Below are 18185 nucleotides of genomic sequence, written 5' to 3'. Positions count from 1 at the left end.
ACATAAGTAGAAAGGACAGAAGTAGAGTCATTGTTACTCTGGAAGGATGTTCCTTGTGGATGAATACAACATGAGCTTTTATATCCTGAGGGAGTGAAGCCACAAAATTGAAAATATGACCCTGTTTTTTCAGTTGTTATGCACAATAGAGTTCAGAAACTACAAGCCACATTCATTGCACCTATTCCTTCATTCTGTACAAACACACACACACACACACACAGACACACACACACACAGACACACACACACACACACACACACACACACACACACACATATATCACTTATGCTATATTACCAGTCCACATACTAAAGGTAGCAGTGAAGAGGACAGAATAGGCACTTAGAGTCACTTATGTTCTACAGAAACCACATAAAGCATAAAGCATCTTGATGCATTTGACTATAGCAATTAAATAGACATTATCTAACTAGCATTGGAAAACATTGCACACCAAGATAACCCGAAGCAAGAATTTTAATCTCCGGGAAACCTGAATAAGGATTCAGGGCTACTAAAGAATACCATGTTAGTGCTTCTGAAGGCAACAACTATGCTGTTGGTTCTGAGTTATATTTCTAATGGGATTTCTATTTTCAGTAATTAATGTATTAAATAACATGTATTGACTGCTTGTATGTTTGCTCATATGTGTGCTTGTGCTTATACCTGTAGATACTAGAGGTTGATGCGTGGTGTCTTCTTCAATTGATCTCCATATTGTTTGTTTTTCTTTGGTTTTAAAACAGTTTCCCTCACTGTTCCGGTGCTCACTAATTTTCTATCCGAACTGGTCAATGAGACCCAGGAACCCTCCTGTCTTGTCCTACTCAAACACAGAGTTTGGGGACATCAACACAATGTTCACTTTTCACATGAATGCTGGGATCCAAGTTCTATGTTGTGCAGGAAGCACTTTCCCCACTGGGCCATGTACCCAACATTCAACTTTAATATTTTATACTTTCAAAGCAGAAGAAAACTAGGCTGAAGAGATAGCCTCGCAGTTAAGAGTACTTTTTGCTCTGCCAGGGGATCTGAAATTTGTTTCCAAAATATACCTCAGGTGCCTCACACCTGCCTCTAACTACAGCTCAGATGGATCAGACACACATACTCATGCAGAGGATGGGGGAGGGAGGGAGGGAGGGAGGGAGAGAGAGAGGGAGAGAGAGTAGAGGGGGGGTGGGTAGGGAAAAGTGAAACACCGCTAGCATAGAATAGTATTTGATGTCTAATCACTCTAAACATTTAAAATTGCTTGCAATGCCTCATGATCTCGAAATCTTGCTGACAGGTGTCAAATTTTTATGCAACAGACCAACAGATTTAATGTCGTACATCTGACTTAAAAGTTGTTCTAGAGTTCATAAGGCATAACTTGTGATAATTCAATAATTTGTCAACCAAAAAAAAAAAATACCCAGCATAAAGTAGAAGGAATAGAATAGTTAGAGATTCTTTTACGATAAATAGCATTCACAAGAAACTACCTTAGCCCTTCAAAGCGGTTGCCCATTAATATACCACAGATTCTTGTACACTGTGTTAATTTCTGAATTAGAGAAAAGAGTCCCACTTTGTAACATTAAAATTTTTAAAACATTTAAAGAAAATACTTTGTTTTATAAAATGATTAGAAAATAAAAAATGTCTTGTAAAATCTCTATACATAATTCTACAAATCACAAGTTTGGTTACAAATCAATTGCCACAAGGGCAAATGAAGGGCCACCTAAATGTAATATGATCTAGAAATAATATTTATTTGGTTTTGAATGAAAGCTGAGGTGAAAGGAGTTTTACATTAGTAAAGCATCAGAAGGTCTGCCTCTAGAAACTCCAGTCTCTACCCCAGCACCATCTACAAGGGTCTTCAATGATAAGCTTGCCAAACACTTCAGAATTCCTGAAGAATTCCTAACTGGTCCACCTCAAGGAAGAGAAAGAATGAGGGGGACTTGAGAAGTCAGTTAATTACCACAGTGGACATGATGTGTAAGGACCAACAACACAGGAAAGAGAAGGAACCATGGTCCTCACATGCCTGTGCTTTAGTTCCACACAGACTGTGGGAAATGTCTCTTAAACTTGATTGAAAACTTCCTGGCTAATAAAATACTTACCTCACACACTTTATGAAATGCCTTAGTAGTTACTTCCTCTCACCAATAAAAAAAAATCTTTGTAGACCATTTTACAGAACTGTCCTTGACTTGATTTTGCTTCTACACTCATAAGTTGTTGCCTATAAGCAAAAAAGATTTGTTTCTTTGTCTCTAAATCAGAGATATTATAATCAGCCCTATGGTGTTTGGTACCTAATACAACCCAATAATTTATGAATGAGGGAAAAATGCTTATTTCTATAAGACCAAAATAAGAAAGATGTATAGGATAATGAAAACCTATAGACATTCAAGTAATTACAATATTATTAATAATAGCACTAAAATTATATTAGTAAGTATAAATTCTCTCACACTGTTATGGATATTGTATTAGAGTTCTCTCGCATAACAGAATTTATATAATAAAATTCGGTCTCTTTCCATATATAAAAGATTTCAGAATGACTTAGTGGTTGCAGACCCACTAATCCAACAATGGCTGGCTGTAAATGGAAAGTCTAAAATTCCAGGAAAGGGTTAGTCCACAAGGTTGATGTCTCAGCCGGGCTTGAGTGTACACTGGAGTTCCAAAGGCTCTAATGTTAATGAAGGATGGGATTGCTAGCAAAGCTAAGCAGGCAAACAGAATGTCCTTCTTCTTCCACATCTTTATATAGGCCAGGAAATCTTGAGGTTCATACTACAGGTGTGTCTTCCAATCTCAAAATCTGGATTAAAGGTGTGTCTTTTTACATATCCAAAAAATCTGGGTTAAAGGCATGTCTTTCTGCCTCAAAAACTCCATATTAAAAATGGATTTTCCTACTTCAAATTAAGCAAAAATTTCTCACAGGTATATCCTCCAGTTTTAAAATTTAGTTGATTCCAGATTAATCAAGTTGACAACCAAAAATAGCCATCAAAAAATACCTTTCAAGAGGTCAAACATTATTGACTCTAACAGTCTTAGGGATATGGATTTTGGTACATTACACAAAACTCTTCCAGCAGAAATTTGCTAGCTATGTCTTAACAGCTCTAAGAGTTCAGAGACCAATTTCAAACTAGAACTCAACAATCATGTGTACAGCGACACTCCTTCAGATGATGTGGATAAAACTCAAGGCTCAAGAATCCAAATTCAATTTACAGGCTATTCACACTAGTTACAGGCTCCGAAGAAATCTGTTTCCAAAATAGGGAAAGAATCTCACTTGTCTCATCCTGTGATATTTTTGAACATCACAAAGGAGAATTGAGCCCTTTAGCCAAAGACAGGCAAACACACGATATACTTAATTTATACACTCAGTATTGCTTATTGGGTATAAAAAGGCATCTTTGACTCTGGCCAGGGAAGCATGGATCTAACTTCAGATCTTTACTTCTTCTCCCACTATTTCATTCAAATCCAATGTGGAGTCTCACCCAAGCTCTGTTGCAAATCACCTGCCCTCTCTGCTCCCATCTCCAAAAAAAAAAAAAAAAAAGAGCACACACACACACACACACACACACACACACACACACTGCAGCCACCATTACCACCAGCACCATCAAAATACCAGGAATCAACAAACACTGCTTTTTGATATCACTTAACATTAATTCTCTCTAATAATAGGATATAGACAAACACAATGGATGTGAAAACAAAATCCATCCTGATACAACATCTAAGGAATCTACCTCAACATCAAGTACAACATCACTTCTAGTTAAAAGGATAGAAAAAAGATTCAAAGTAAATAGACCCAAGAAGCAAACTGGTATAGTCATTTTAATATCTGATAAAAAAATGGACTTGAAACCAAAACTAATCAGAAGAGATAGAGAAGGAAACTGCAACACTCCTCAAATGCATTAAGAGTATATTGCATCAAAGGAAAAATGCATTAAGAGGACATTGCAGTTCTTAACATCTGTGTATCAAATACAAGGACAACAAGTTAAAAAAAGAAATACTACTATAGCTTAAATCTCATATTGGCAGTTATACACTGATAATGGATGGCTGTAATACCCCTCTCTCACTAAAGGATGGGCCATTCAAACCAAATTAAACAGAGAACCAAATGGACTTAAGAGATATTACAGAACATTTCACATAGCAAAAACAAATTTACCTCCTTCTCAGCACCTCATGGAACTTTGTTCAAAACTGATCATATACTCAGACATATGTAAATTATCAACACATGAAAACTGAAATAACTTCCTTCATCTCATTTGGCCACCATGATAAAAGCTGGATATCAACAGCAACAGAAAGCTTGCAAACTTGTGGAAAATGTACAACTCATTAGTGAATTTAAAAAAGGTGGAGGGGGTTGGGCCAAGAAAGAAATGAAAGACTTTTTAGAATTGAATGAAAATAAATCCAAACTTATGAGAAAAAAGTTAAAGTGGTTCTAAGAGACAAGTTTCTATCACTAGTTGCTTACATAAAAATGAATAAATAAATAAAAGGAGAAATCTCATATTAGTGACAACACTATACGTGAACATTCCAGAACAAAAAGAACCAAAATCACACTCCAAATGAATAGACTTTAATAAATAGTAAAATTCAGGGCTGAAATAAATACAATTGACACAAAGAAAATATAATACAAGGAATCAATGAAGCGAAGAGTTGTGCTTTGAGAAAATCTATTAAGATTGACAAACCCTTATCTGAGCTAACTAACTGGAAGAGAAAGAATATCTAATGTGACAATGTTACAGAAGGAAAGCTGAAGATAACAACAGACACAGAGGAATTCTAGAGAGTAATAAGAGCATGCTTTAGAGCCTTGTGCTCAACTAAATAGGAAAATCTAAAAGGAATGGATAATTTTCTCAATATTTATCCTTACATGATTTAAATCCACATCAGAAAAGCAATTTAAACACACCTATTAACACCTCCTGAAAAAGGAGTAGTAATTAAAATCTACCCCCCCCAAAAAAGAACAAAAATAAAAGCAAAACATTGGCCAGAAGGTTTTAGTAAAGAATTCTAAGAATTATATTAGACTTTTAAAGAAGAACTAATGTAAATATTCCCAATATTCAAAGTCTCATGGACCAGGAAGATTTTATTAAAGCTTATCATAGTGTTTTTGAGAGAAACATGGTGCACAAAGTGGTCATCAGAGACATGGCTGAACAAAATGTAACTTGGTATCTATCTATCTATCTATCTATCTATCTATCTATCTATCTATCTATCTATCTATCTATCTATGTATGTATCTATCTCTGTCTGTCTATCTTCCTGGCTGCCATGAAAGAGAAGAAAGCTTTGTTCTACCACATGGTCCAAATCAGGTAAGTGTCCTGACCTCGTATTCAAAAGTAATGGAATCCTCTTAACATAGTCTGAAACCATGAGCTCAAATACTTAATTTGTCCATTAGAATGTTGATTCAGGTACTAGCATAATAGCAACAGATTACTTAAATAGAATGGGTTGTCGAAACAGATGCAATGCACTCGAAAAGATAATTTAACATGGCGATATATCCGTAAAGGAAATTTTGTGTTTATAAACATTCTTCTTCATGTGTCCCAGACTCACTGGGGAGTTCTATGAAACATTTCCAGTGGAAATAATATCAGTTTTACAAATGTCCAGTAAATTAAAGAGGGAAAAAAAGTTTTGACTCATTTAGTTTGACTAGCATTTAATACTCTGACAAACCAAGATGGCCAACCCAGAAGTTAGTACAGGTACTAAAACCAGATTATCTTTGCAAGAAAATAAAAGATTGATATCCTTCTTGAACACAGACTTAATTATTATAAAATCTTTCCCAAACTTAATAAAATCAGAAACAATTTTAATGTATCATATGGTATTTACTTCATGAATGCCAAGTTAATATAATACACATAATTATCAATAAAATTTATCATAAAAAGCTAAAAAGAGTGACTAATGCAATCATTTCAAAAGACATAGGATATTTCTCAAACCAGTAGCTATCTCTGATAAGTTACACACACAATAGAACCTTCATCATATTTAACAAGATGTATTTCATTTACAAATAATGGGAAATCCTTACAGTTGAAAGATATTTAAAGATATCTAAACACAATTTGATTGTATTTCTTGAGTAGCAGGAAAATGCCAAAGCTTTGCCTCAAAGTTTTGTTAGAAGTACCACCTAGTACAATATGTCAAGATAAAGTCATGAAATACAACTAAGTTGCAAAAGAAATATATATAAATGAATTTGAGTGTACATAAAAGACTTGATTGACTGTACTCAAAGATTACAAAAATTAATCTTATACAAGAAATAAATTCATAGTGTCAAAGGTGAGTAGGAAATCAATTGTATAAGCCTATCTTAGTAATATATGCTTATAATTTCAGCACTCAGTGTCGGAGGAAGGAGGATCTGAGTTAGAGTGTTGTCTGTCTATAAAAGTGAGTTCTAGGTAACCCTTTTGCTCCCTAGTGTATTCTTGCTTCCAAACAAATAAGGAAACAAAACCCACATGTCATGTATACCATTCACAGTTGAACAAAATTATAAAATGTTTAACAAAATGTTTGACAGACTATACACAGGGTCTGTTCACTGCAATTCCATGATATTTTTCTAGTTAAATAAAAGGAAGCCTATGTAAGAGCAGAGATACACTGTTTTCAGGGGTCAGAGAAGTTAAGATTTTAAACTGTTAATATTTCTTTAAGTGTCATATAGACTTAATTCAACCCTAAAAAGAATTAACAATTTTGTAAGTCATAAAAATAAGATATTGTTTCATATAAAAGGTGAAAAGAATATAGTACTGAAAATAATTTGGCATCATGTGATATTAGTATTTATTGTCACAATAAAGTTATCTAGCTATGGTGTTTAATATTAATAAGTGGGCTGTTGAACAGAATATACATCCTCCAAGTACTTTGGACATATTTGGCAAAGACATTGGAGGTGATTCAGAACTAGGACACTTAGACAACAATGAGCAAAAATGTGTACTTTGCTCTATGGTTTGCATCATATATGCATATATGTATATAGACATATGGATGCTAGGCCTAGGCATAAACACAAAGGTTCCTACAAGTATAAGGTGCAGCCTTGGGTGAAAGATAACTCCTGTATAAATACAGAAATCATGGCATTAAAAAATACAATGACTAATCTGAATATACAGGTTACAAATACTCAGATATAGCTAACCTAACCCACTATATACTTACCAATGATTTTACTTTTAAAGTGTGACTATGAGTGAGATACATTTGTGAGATACATGAGGCCAGAGGAGGTTCTGGGTGTTTTCTGTCATTTTCCATCTTACTTTGAGGCAGGGTCTCTTGTTAAACTGGGAGTTCATGACTTTGAGCTAGACTAGAATCCAGCAAGCCTTGCTTGAACATCTAGTCTTTGCTCTCCTTAGTGCTAGGGTTATAAGCATTTAATGGACTAGGCTTAGCCTCTCTTGTTAAAATTTACGTTCTAGTTCTGATTCTTGTGTAGCAAACTCCCTTATTCACTAACCCATCACTTCAGCCCTTCAGAAATGCTTTAATTGTGTTAATACAGAAGGACCATTGCTATTTGTCATCAATGACTGGGAACGTATGGCACAACTGTTAACATAATTTATATTTTGTTAGATTATTTTTAAACAATGGAAAGATAGTTTCCATTGCAATGGAGGATTAGTAGAGGTTGTATAAAAATTTCTCATTTTACATAAAGAACTTCAGTACCTGTGGGTTTTGTTATTTATAAGGGCTTCTTAAATAGATCCTCCATGGACAAAAGAGGAAGGCTGAATGGTTAATTTATTTTCATAAAATTAAAAGCCTTTACTCTATGGATCATCCTGTTAACCTAATAACCTCCACCATTGGTGGAAACTCTTCATCAGACATGTATCTGATGAAGTATTTGTATTTAAATGTCTAATTTTTTAGATAATTTGGCATCTCAAAAGTCAGAGTAATGGACATAAGAATGGGAAAGGAAAGGGTTAATCAAAATGATGTGTACATGAGAAACAAAGCAAGTCTATAATTTTACAAAACAAGTTAAAACAGCACATTAAGAGATGATAGTAAACCACAGGTCATCTGGAAGATTTGGGATGCTGATACGGGAGCTAAAAGTATAAGCATAGGTAGTGAAGGAAGAAAGGGTGTGGAAACATTACCAAAATTTAGAATACATCAAGACAAAATTTGCAACTTTATTTGTTTTAAAGTTAATTGAAAATATAATTTTTAAATGGGTTTGAGCAGAGGTATCTCTTGTATACCTGAAGACATAATTTAATAAATGAAAATCTAGGTGTCACTACAGGTCCCTTTTATTGATTATTTATCTTAGGGCCAAAGCCACTGTTCTGTTCAGGAAATTTTCTCCTGTGCCTATGTTTTCCAAGCTCTTCCCTGCTTTCTCTTCTAATAGTTTCAGTGTACCTGGTTTTATTTGGAGATCTTTGATTTAATTGCACTTGAACTTTATGCAAGGAGATAATAAAGGATCTATTTTCATTCTTTTGCATGCTAACTGCCAGTTGAACCAACACTACTTGTTGAAGAGGCTGTACTTTTCCCACTGAATGGTTTTAGCTCGTTTGTCAAAGATCAAGTGACCATAGGTGTGTGGGTTCATTTCTGGGTCTTAAATTCTGTTCCATTGATCTACCTGCCTATCTCTGTACCAGTACCATGCGGTTTTTATTATAACTGCTTTGGAATATAGCTTGAGGTCATGGATGGTTATTCCACCAGAAGTGTTTTTATTGTTGAGAATAGATTTCACTATTGTAGGTTTATTTGTTTTTCCAGATGACTTTGCAGATTGCTCTTTCCAACTCTATGAAGAATTGAGTTGGAATTTTGATGGGGATTGCATTAAATCTGTAGATTGCTTTTGGCAAGGTGGCCATTTTACAATGTTGATCCTTCCAATCCATGGGCATGGGGGATCTTTCCATCTTCTGAGATCTTCTACAATTTCCTTCTTCAGAGATTTGATATTCTTGTCATACAGATCTTTCCCTTGCTTAGTTAAGGTTTCACCAAGGTATTTTATATTATTTGTGGTTGTTGCTAGCACCTTCTCATGTAACCCTAGAAGAGGTAGCCTACAGAGGAGGTTTCCAGATCAGTGTAAGTTTGATTTCTCCCAGCTGTGTAACAAAAGTGGCTTGTGTTTTCAGCATTACACTCTTAACCTGAAATTCTGGCAGACAACTAGGAGCCATGGCAAGAGCCTGTTCTCATTGGAAGTCTCTTGAATCTCCCTGACCAACCATTTGAGAAAACATAGCTCATGTAAGACTCTAGTCTTTGTATTTGATAGTCCACGGTTCTTGGGAGAACTTTATCCCTATTTTGAGTAATTACAATTAAACTACATGTTTTCACGTGTGCACGTTTTAAGAATGTTAAGAAAATAGCAGTTTTTTTGAGGTCTTTTCAAATAATTCAGTGTTATCTAGAGGCTCCTGCCATGCCTTCCTCCACTTTCTGTTTGCTTTGCCCTTCTTGCTCCTCCTTTATTCCTCATTGGAGAAAATGTGATTTTTCTATCAGACCTTTTCTGCCCGGTGCTGACTCTGACTGCTCTCTGATTTTTACCTCCCACCACTTTCACCATGGCATGAATATTTTAAATTGATTTTGAAATTTGACATGAACTATAGAATATTAAAAACCAGCCTCCCATTTAGTAGCTTAATGGCTTTGTGCATCTACTGATAACCCCATACAACTGACTGTCTGGAGTGCATTTTCCAGGGTGTTGGGATGCATGGATGGGTGCTATGGTTGTACTGACAACCATGCTTACCATCTTTCTTGTAAGCCTGAGGATGGCACTGTCAGGCCACCACTACCTCTTCTCTCCAGCATTCCGTGTCACACACTGGCGGTTCCTTATCACTGCATCAGAGAATGGCATTTTTTATGTCTCTCTGACGGGTACTGTTATCAGAGTGCTGAAGATTTCTCCTCCAAAGGTTAATAAGAAGTTTCCAAAAAGCACCAGAAACCATTTTGCAATGGAGAGTTTTGGGAAGCCCTCACTCTGTGAAGTTTATCAGAAACTACTGTGTTAAGAAAGAGATAAACTATAGACACTTTTTCCCCATAGTCAATATGCCTTATTTGGAATGAAAAACTGAAGGCCGTATTTATACAACCTTTCTGGATGGTACAGATCATTGATATGATGAAACTGGTTTAGTGCTTAATAAAAACTTAATAGATATCTTAGTATTAATGGCTCCACAAAAATAATAAACTCACTAAGTTTTAGATGTTACAATAAATTATTTTAATTGGGTCTCATTAAGTTTTCGAGAGATCTGGAAGGCAATTGTTCCAGCACCCATGATTGCAGAGATAAGTGCAATTTATTGACTATTTTATATGTCCTGAGAACATGCCAAGTACTCCACACACATATTATTGCTACAACTCATGAGATAGTTGTGATTACTATCTTCTTTTTACTGAGCAAATAGAAGACATGGAATTTTATAAATTTGCATAGCTGTTAATAGAAGAACAAAGATGGTAATGGGGTTTTGAATTCTTTTTAATTCTGAAATACATATGGTGTGTGTGTGTGTGTGTGTGTGTGTGTGTGTGTGTACATGGTATGGGTCTTTATATATGCCTGTGCAAGATCTTTGTGTCTATCTATGTATGTGTGGTGGTGATATGAGGGTTTATATGTGTCTTGTGTATCTCTCTCTCTCTCTCTCTCTCTCTCTCTCTCTCTGTGTGTGTGTGTGTGTGTGTGTGTGTGTGTGATTTTTCATGTTTTTGGTGTTTGGGAGGTTATGTGGTAATGAATATATATGGGATGTATGATGTGTGTGTGGTATGGTTGTGTGTATGTAAAGTGTGATGTGTGTGTGTGTGTGTGTGTACATGGTATGGGTATTTATATATGCCTGTGCCCAGTCTTCTTGTCTATCTATGTGTGGTGGTGATATGTAGGTTTGTGTGTATCACTCTGTGTGTGCTTTTGTGTGTGTTTGTGTGTGTGTGTGTGTGATTTTTCATGTTTGTGGTGTTTGGGAGGTTGTGTGGTGATGAATATATATGGGATATGTGATGTGTGTGTGGTTGTGAAGTGTAATGTGTGTGTGTATGTGAGAGAGAGAGAGACAGAGAGGCAGAGAGGCAGAGAGACAGCAAGAAGGAGATTGAGAAAGAAAAAGAAAGAAATGTGGTGTGGTATGTGAGGTATGATATGTGAGTGTGTGTAGTGTGTGTATATATGTGGTGTTCATACAATATCGTGCATATCTGTGGGGAGTATGGAATGATATGGAACATCATATGGGTCATATTTACAACCTGTGCAAAATGCTTATTGTGACATTTTTATAAATGCATAAGAAGATTTTAATCATATATTTGCTCATTACTTTTATTGTCCACTCTGACTTAATCCCCTGGTCCCTTATCATTTTGCCAAACAGCTTCCCTTCCGTTTTCATGTCTCATTTTAATCTAGATTTCACATAGAATAGAAAACGAGATATTTGTCTCTCTAGATCTGACTAATTTCTGTTAATACAATTATCTTCAGCTCAGTCTATTTCTCTAAAATGTCATAGTTTTACTTTTCACACATGGGCAATATTCCTTTGTACGTTATTCACATCTTCTTCATCCATTCATCAAGTGAGCTGAACCAAAACTAAACCCATAGCATAGTATTGAGAATATTCTTATGATAAGCATGTGAGTAGGTGTTTTATGCTGTTGTTCTCCTGTGCGTAGGTGCCCAGGAGTACTAAAGAGGTACTGTGCATACTTTAGTTTTATCTTATTTTTTTTAGTAAATTGCACACCGATTTTCACAGTGCATGAACTAAGTTACTTTCCAGACTGCAGTGCACCCTAATCAACATTTTATTTATTTAACGATTTGTATTATTTTTCTAAATATGGTTATGTGTGTGGCAGTAATATGCATGTGAGTACTGTTCCTACAGAGGCCAGAAATAAGTGTCATATCCCCGGGAGATAGGGTTACAGGTTGCACATCTCTGTGTGTATCCATGAGTCATTATGGATGTTGACATCAGAGTTTCAGTCCTCAGCAAGAGAAGTGTTCATTCTTAACCCTCAGGCATGTGCCATCCCTCCAGGCCTCACCAGCAGTTCTGGTCTGTGCTGTGCTGTGAGCAGAAACTTTCTTTTCTTTTCTTTTCTTTTCTTTTTTCTTTTCTTTTCTTTTCTTTTCTTTTCTTCTCTTTTCTCTTCTCTTTTCTTTTCTTTTCTTTTTTTTTGTCTTTTTTTATTAGATACTCTGTATTTACATTGGATATATTATCCTTTTACCCCGCCCCCTTCCCATCCCCCCTCACCCTCCATTTGCCTTCACAGAGGTGCACTCCCTCCTGATCACCTTCTCTACCCCATTGGGAAAACATCCCCTCCCTGGAACAAAAGCCTCTTCTCACATTGATACCAGACACTGCTATCTTCAGCTACATATGCAACTGGATCAATAGGTCTCTCAAAGTGCACTCAACAGTTGGTGTTTTACTCCATGGGAATTATGGACGATTTTGTTGGTTGATAATGTTGTTCTTCCCATGAGTTTGCAACCCCCTTCAGCTCCTTAGGTTCTTTCTTTAGCAACCTCATTGGGGTCCCTGAGTTCAGACCAATGTTTAGCTGCAAGCATGCTTAGCTGTACCTATATAATTCTAGAATAGTCCCTGAGGGGGCATCTCTGTCTGGTTCCTGCCAGAAAGTACTTTTTGGAATCAGCCATAGTGCTTGCCTTTGGTGACTGCATATGTGGTAGATCCCAAGGTGAGGCAGCTTCTGAGTGATCTTTTCTTCAATCCCTGTTCCTCTATTTGACCTTGCATCTCCTCCCATGAGAGTTTTGTTCTCTTTTCCAAGAAGGCACTGAGGCCTCCCCATTTTGGCCTTCCTTCTTTTTGAGCTTCATAAGGTCTGTGAATTGTTTCTTGGCTATTGGATATTCAGAGTTTCTGGGGCTAGTATCCGCTTATCAATGGGTGCATATCATGTGTGTTCTTTTGTGACTGGGTTACCTCACTCAGGATGATAGTCTCTAGTTCCATCCATTTGCCTACAAATTTTATGAAGTCATTGTTTCTAATAGCTGAGTAGTACTCCAATGGATATCTGGGTTCTTTCCAGCTTCTGGCTATTATAAATAAGGCTTCTAAAAACATGGTGGAGCATGTGTTCTTGTTATATGTTGGAGCATCTTTGGGGTATATGCCCCAGAGTAGAACAGCTGGGTTTTCAGGTAATACTATGTCCAATTTTCTGAGTAACTGTCAGACTGATTTCCTCGGTGTTTGTATCAGCTTACAACCCTACAAACAGTTGAAGAGTTTTCCTCTTTCTCCACATCCTCGCCAACATCTGCTCTCACCTGAGTTTTCCACTTTTTTTATCTCACCCATTCTAACTGGTGTGAGGTGGGATCTCAGGGTTGTTTTGATTTGCGTTTCCTTGATGACTAGGGATGTTGAGCATTTTTTAGGTGCTTCTCTTTGTTTTCTTTTTGATATCTATTTTGACGAAATAAGATGGAAACTCAACACAGTTTTGATTTATACTTCCATGATGGCTGAGAACATTGAATACTCCTCTCTTGCTAATGGGCTATTTGTGGCTCTTCCGTTGAGAATTGTCCAGGTTGCACAGTTATCTTTTTACTGGCTGGATTAATTGTAAAGTGTTTGGTATTTAGCATTTCAAGTTATTTTGTATAATCTTAATATTAAGCACCTCTGTTTAATTTTACAAGCTGTTTCTTAGCGCTTGCTTCTTTTGCAGTGCAGAAGTCCTTTAATTTAATATAGTCACATTGGCCAATTCTTATGATTTCCTGAGCACTCGGAGTGCTTTTCAGAAAGTTTCTGCCTTTGTCTTTATTTGGAAGTATACCTCCTATATTGTCCTCTATGAGCTTTGAAGTTACAGTTCTTACAATAAGGTTTTAACTTACTTGCAGACTGGATGAAAGGTAGGCATCTGGTTTCAGTTATTCAACAAGCAGATATCTTGTTTTCCAAGTATTCATTGTAAAGATGTTTTCTCTCCTGTTTATATGTTTGGCATTTGTATCAGAATCTGGTGACTGTAGCTACGTGGGTTTATTTTTGTGTCTTCTATTCTATTCTATTCTATTCTATTCTATTCTATTCTATTCTATTCTATTCTATTCTATTCTATCAGTCTGTTTATGGATCAGCACCATGTTGGCTTTACTGATCTCTAATATTTTAAATTGGCACAACACTACCTCTCACCTTGCTTTTCTTATTCAAGATTTTCTAAATTTATATTACTAACATCATGTAAACCTGCCTCTAAATTCATTTATTCACTCATCCATCTCTTCAGCAAAACTGTTGTAAGTATCTACTATGTACTGGTGCTGAATTCAATGTGGAATAAGAGGGCTAGGTCCTAGAAAGTACTTCTGCATCACTGACTCCAGGATTAGTGCATTTCACAAAAGAGAAAATGGAAATTAGGCTGGAAGCAGAGAACAAGGAAGAATATAATGCAAGAAAATAAAGAAAGAAGAAAGAATAAATGGAAGAAAGAAAGGATGGATGGATGGAAGGAAGGAGAAAGGAGGAAGAAAGAAAGAAAGACAGGAAGGAAGGAGGGAATGAAAGAAGATGAAAGAAGAAAGGAAAGAAAAAACAAAAGAAAGAAATAAAAAAGGAAGGAAGGAAAGAAAGGGAAAGAAAAGGAAAGAGAGAGGGAGAGAGGGAAGAAGGGAGAGTGAGGAAGGGAGGAAGAGGTCTTCTGGTTATGATGTGGCTCTTGTACACTTAAACACACAGTAGCTGTGATTAGCTCCACAAGAACTACAAACAATTAGGCTGCCAACTTTGCATCAGGGTTAAACAGGGCACTTATGAGATTCCACCCCATCCCAAGCAACTATTGGCAGCTAATGGTTGCTTCCTCATGTAACCACTGATAACTGCTCTTGTAAATAATGTCCCATGTGTGCTCAAGCTAGCTTCCCTAATCTATTCCACTGGACATATGCACAAAAAGACATGAGAGTAGCAAATGAAAGAAGGATTTTGGTGGAGGGTATGGGGCAGTGTAAGAGAGTAACTGGTAGCAAATAAATGAGATGTATTACATAAATATAGAAAATTGTAAAAAATAAATGAAAAATTTAAAAGCTCACACTAGGGGTAGAGCAAATTATATTAAAAAACAACTCTATAAATTTTTTTCATATTGTGAATAAGATTACAACTTCTTCATGTTAATTTAATGTGTTTTTGTCAATTAAACTAGAAAAGTTTAGAAGAATATTATTAATTTACACCAAACATTAGAAAGTAATATGAATGAATACTAGTGATATGGTGAAATAAATTTATGAGTAGTATAAATCATCTTAAACCGATCCTTGTGAAGTAGCCCTTAGAAGATTGAATGTCCTGGGCAGTAGCAGCAATGTTTCCTTAGGTGGCTGTGTCTCCTTCAGAGCTCCAAGACCATCACACATGTGAGATAAGATTCTCTACCACGTACATTATGATCCCTTCATTCTGGCTATTTTCTCACACACAACGGATTTGTGGAAACATATACATTAACTAATCTTCTTATAAAAGAAATACAGAACATCACTGATCTCCATTTTACATGACAAAAATATGCATTCGAAAAATAGCCAAAGCTGGAAAGAACCCAGATGTCCTTCAGTAGATGAATGGATACAAAAATTGTGGTACATTTTACACAATGGAGTACTACTCAGCTATCAGAAACAATGGCTTAACGAAATTCTTAAGAAAATGGATGCATATAGAGAATATCATCCTGAGTGAGATAACCCAGTCACAAAAGAACAGACATAATATGCATTCACTGATAATGGGATACTAACCCCAGAAAGCTCTCAACACCCCAGAAACAACTCACAGACTGTGAATTTCAAGAAAAAAAGAATATATTTTAATTAAAATAGAACTGTATCACATCCCCCTTTCCTCCCTACAGCCCCTCCCAGATTCTCTCCTATCCCCTCAAATTAATAGCATCTTTTCTTATATTATTATTACATATGTAATATGTACCCACAAATACTTAATTATTATAAAAGCTTAAAAATGTATTCATATACTTTTATGCAAAATGCTTAAAATTTGTACATTTATCTTCGTTTTTTAAAATAAAGTTTTTCAATAAAAAAAAGAAAAATAACAGGTAACATTAGAATTTGTATAGACTAGCAGAGTAAGGTCTACAGTCTTTAAGTATCATGACTGAAACATCAATTGAGTAAACAACATCATTCTGTATAGATGAGCATGGAGGAGAGGAAACTAAGCTGCTGGTGGGGCCTGTGGTACCCACACCACCTAAAGGGCTTTAGAGAAAATGATGTGCACTTACTGTGTGAATGTTTTCTTTTATGGATGGAGAAAAGTTGGTGAAGGTAACAGAAGTAAAAGGCATTTAAAGAACTTTTTTTTTTTTCATTTCTAATCATTAAACACCCAAATCATGTAATGAAAATTTTTAATCTGATTAGGTTGGTAGCATAATTCTTGAGTAACACAACATCAATTTTGAAGTGATAAAGTAGAGCTTAAATAATTTCATCTTATGTTTTCAATTTACAGACTTATTCTTTGTGAATTTTATACATGCATACAAGAAAGTATTATCATATACACATCCCATTTACACCCCCAAACTCTGCTTACATATTCTAACACCTCCTTCTCAAAATTTTATATAACTTGACATTGATGAAAATAATTGCAGCTTTAATCCTAAAGAAAACAAGAGATTGATTATTCTGGTGCCATTTTGAGAGATGAAGTGAACAGTCTATGAAGAATCTTCTTTGTTACCACAAATTTCATATTTCAATATAGAAGCAGTTTCACAGTTTTACAGAACAATGAAAATCACAAATCAAGGTAAATCTGAAATACATTGGTGAGGACCCCAGGCAGGTGGATATCACAATATAGGATGAGATTTTTCTCTAGGCCTAAGATGCTATGTGAGATAATTTTTAGTTTTGAGGTTGTTAGCAGCTACTGCTACAGTAAATTAATAGTTTTTTCAAAGGGTTTTACCTATCAGTCAGAGGATGATGCCTGCACAGAAGTAGGCAAACAAGGTAAAGGTAGCCCAAGATAAAGTAATTAGTCTTCACATCCCTGATGATTTATTCAGCTAATTCTCTATTCAAATATCAGCAAGTATTTGAGCAAGAATTCAGATTCTTGTCTCTCTTTTTTTTCAAACCTTCTATTGTAAAAACTATACTTCTCACAGCATTTCATTATTGTTAACTTCAACCCATGTCCTTCTGAAACTCTTGACCATATAAGTACCTATTTAAAATCCTTTTCATCTACTTACTAACTATAAGTGAAAACAAATGGCTCATCAGATTGATAAGATTAAATTCAAACAGAAGGCTGTTCTTCAATCTATGGTTCAGCACAAGCTTTGCATTTGAGAATTTCTTTCTTCTGAACAAAAGACAACACCCTGGAAGATGTGGTTGTTTCTAAAGATTATCCAAGGAATCAGTGTCAGACAACGCAACTCATGCAATACAGCTATACCTGCACCAGTCTTTATGTGTTCTACCCACAGGAACATGTGTTCTGCTACTAGGAAGCTAGTGAGAAAGTTGTGTTGTTTGGATCCTTACAGAAATATGCATCATAGTTGTAAACTACTGGTCCTAACAGAGAAAGCAATGTGAATGAAGTGTGGTTTCAAAACCACAACAGCTGTTGGTCTCTAGAAAAACAAAACTGATAGAATGAAATATGTGTGTGTGTGTGTGTGTGTGTGCATGTGTGTGTGTGTATGCACACACACACGTGTGTGCTTTATTACAATGACTTACAGTCTATAGTCTCATTATAACAACAATAGTTGTCTACCATTAGAAAGTCCAAGAATCCACTAATTGCTGAGTTCAAGAGGCTGAATGCCTCAGCTGGTCCTTAGTTATTAACTAGATAACTAAAGAAGTGAGCTCTGATGCCACTGAATGAACTTGCTAGAGGGACCAAGAGTTGTG

Source organism: Micromys minutus, assembly GCF_963924665.1.
Source record: "Micromys minutus genome assembly, chromosome: 8".
Classification (NCBI taxonomy): Eukaryota; Metazoa; Chordata; class Mammalia; order Rodentia; family Muridae; genus Micromys; species Micromys minutus.
This window is presented reverse-complemented; position numbering follows the sequence as displayed.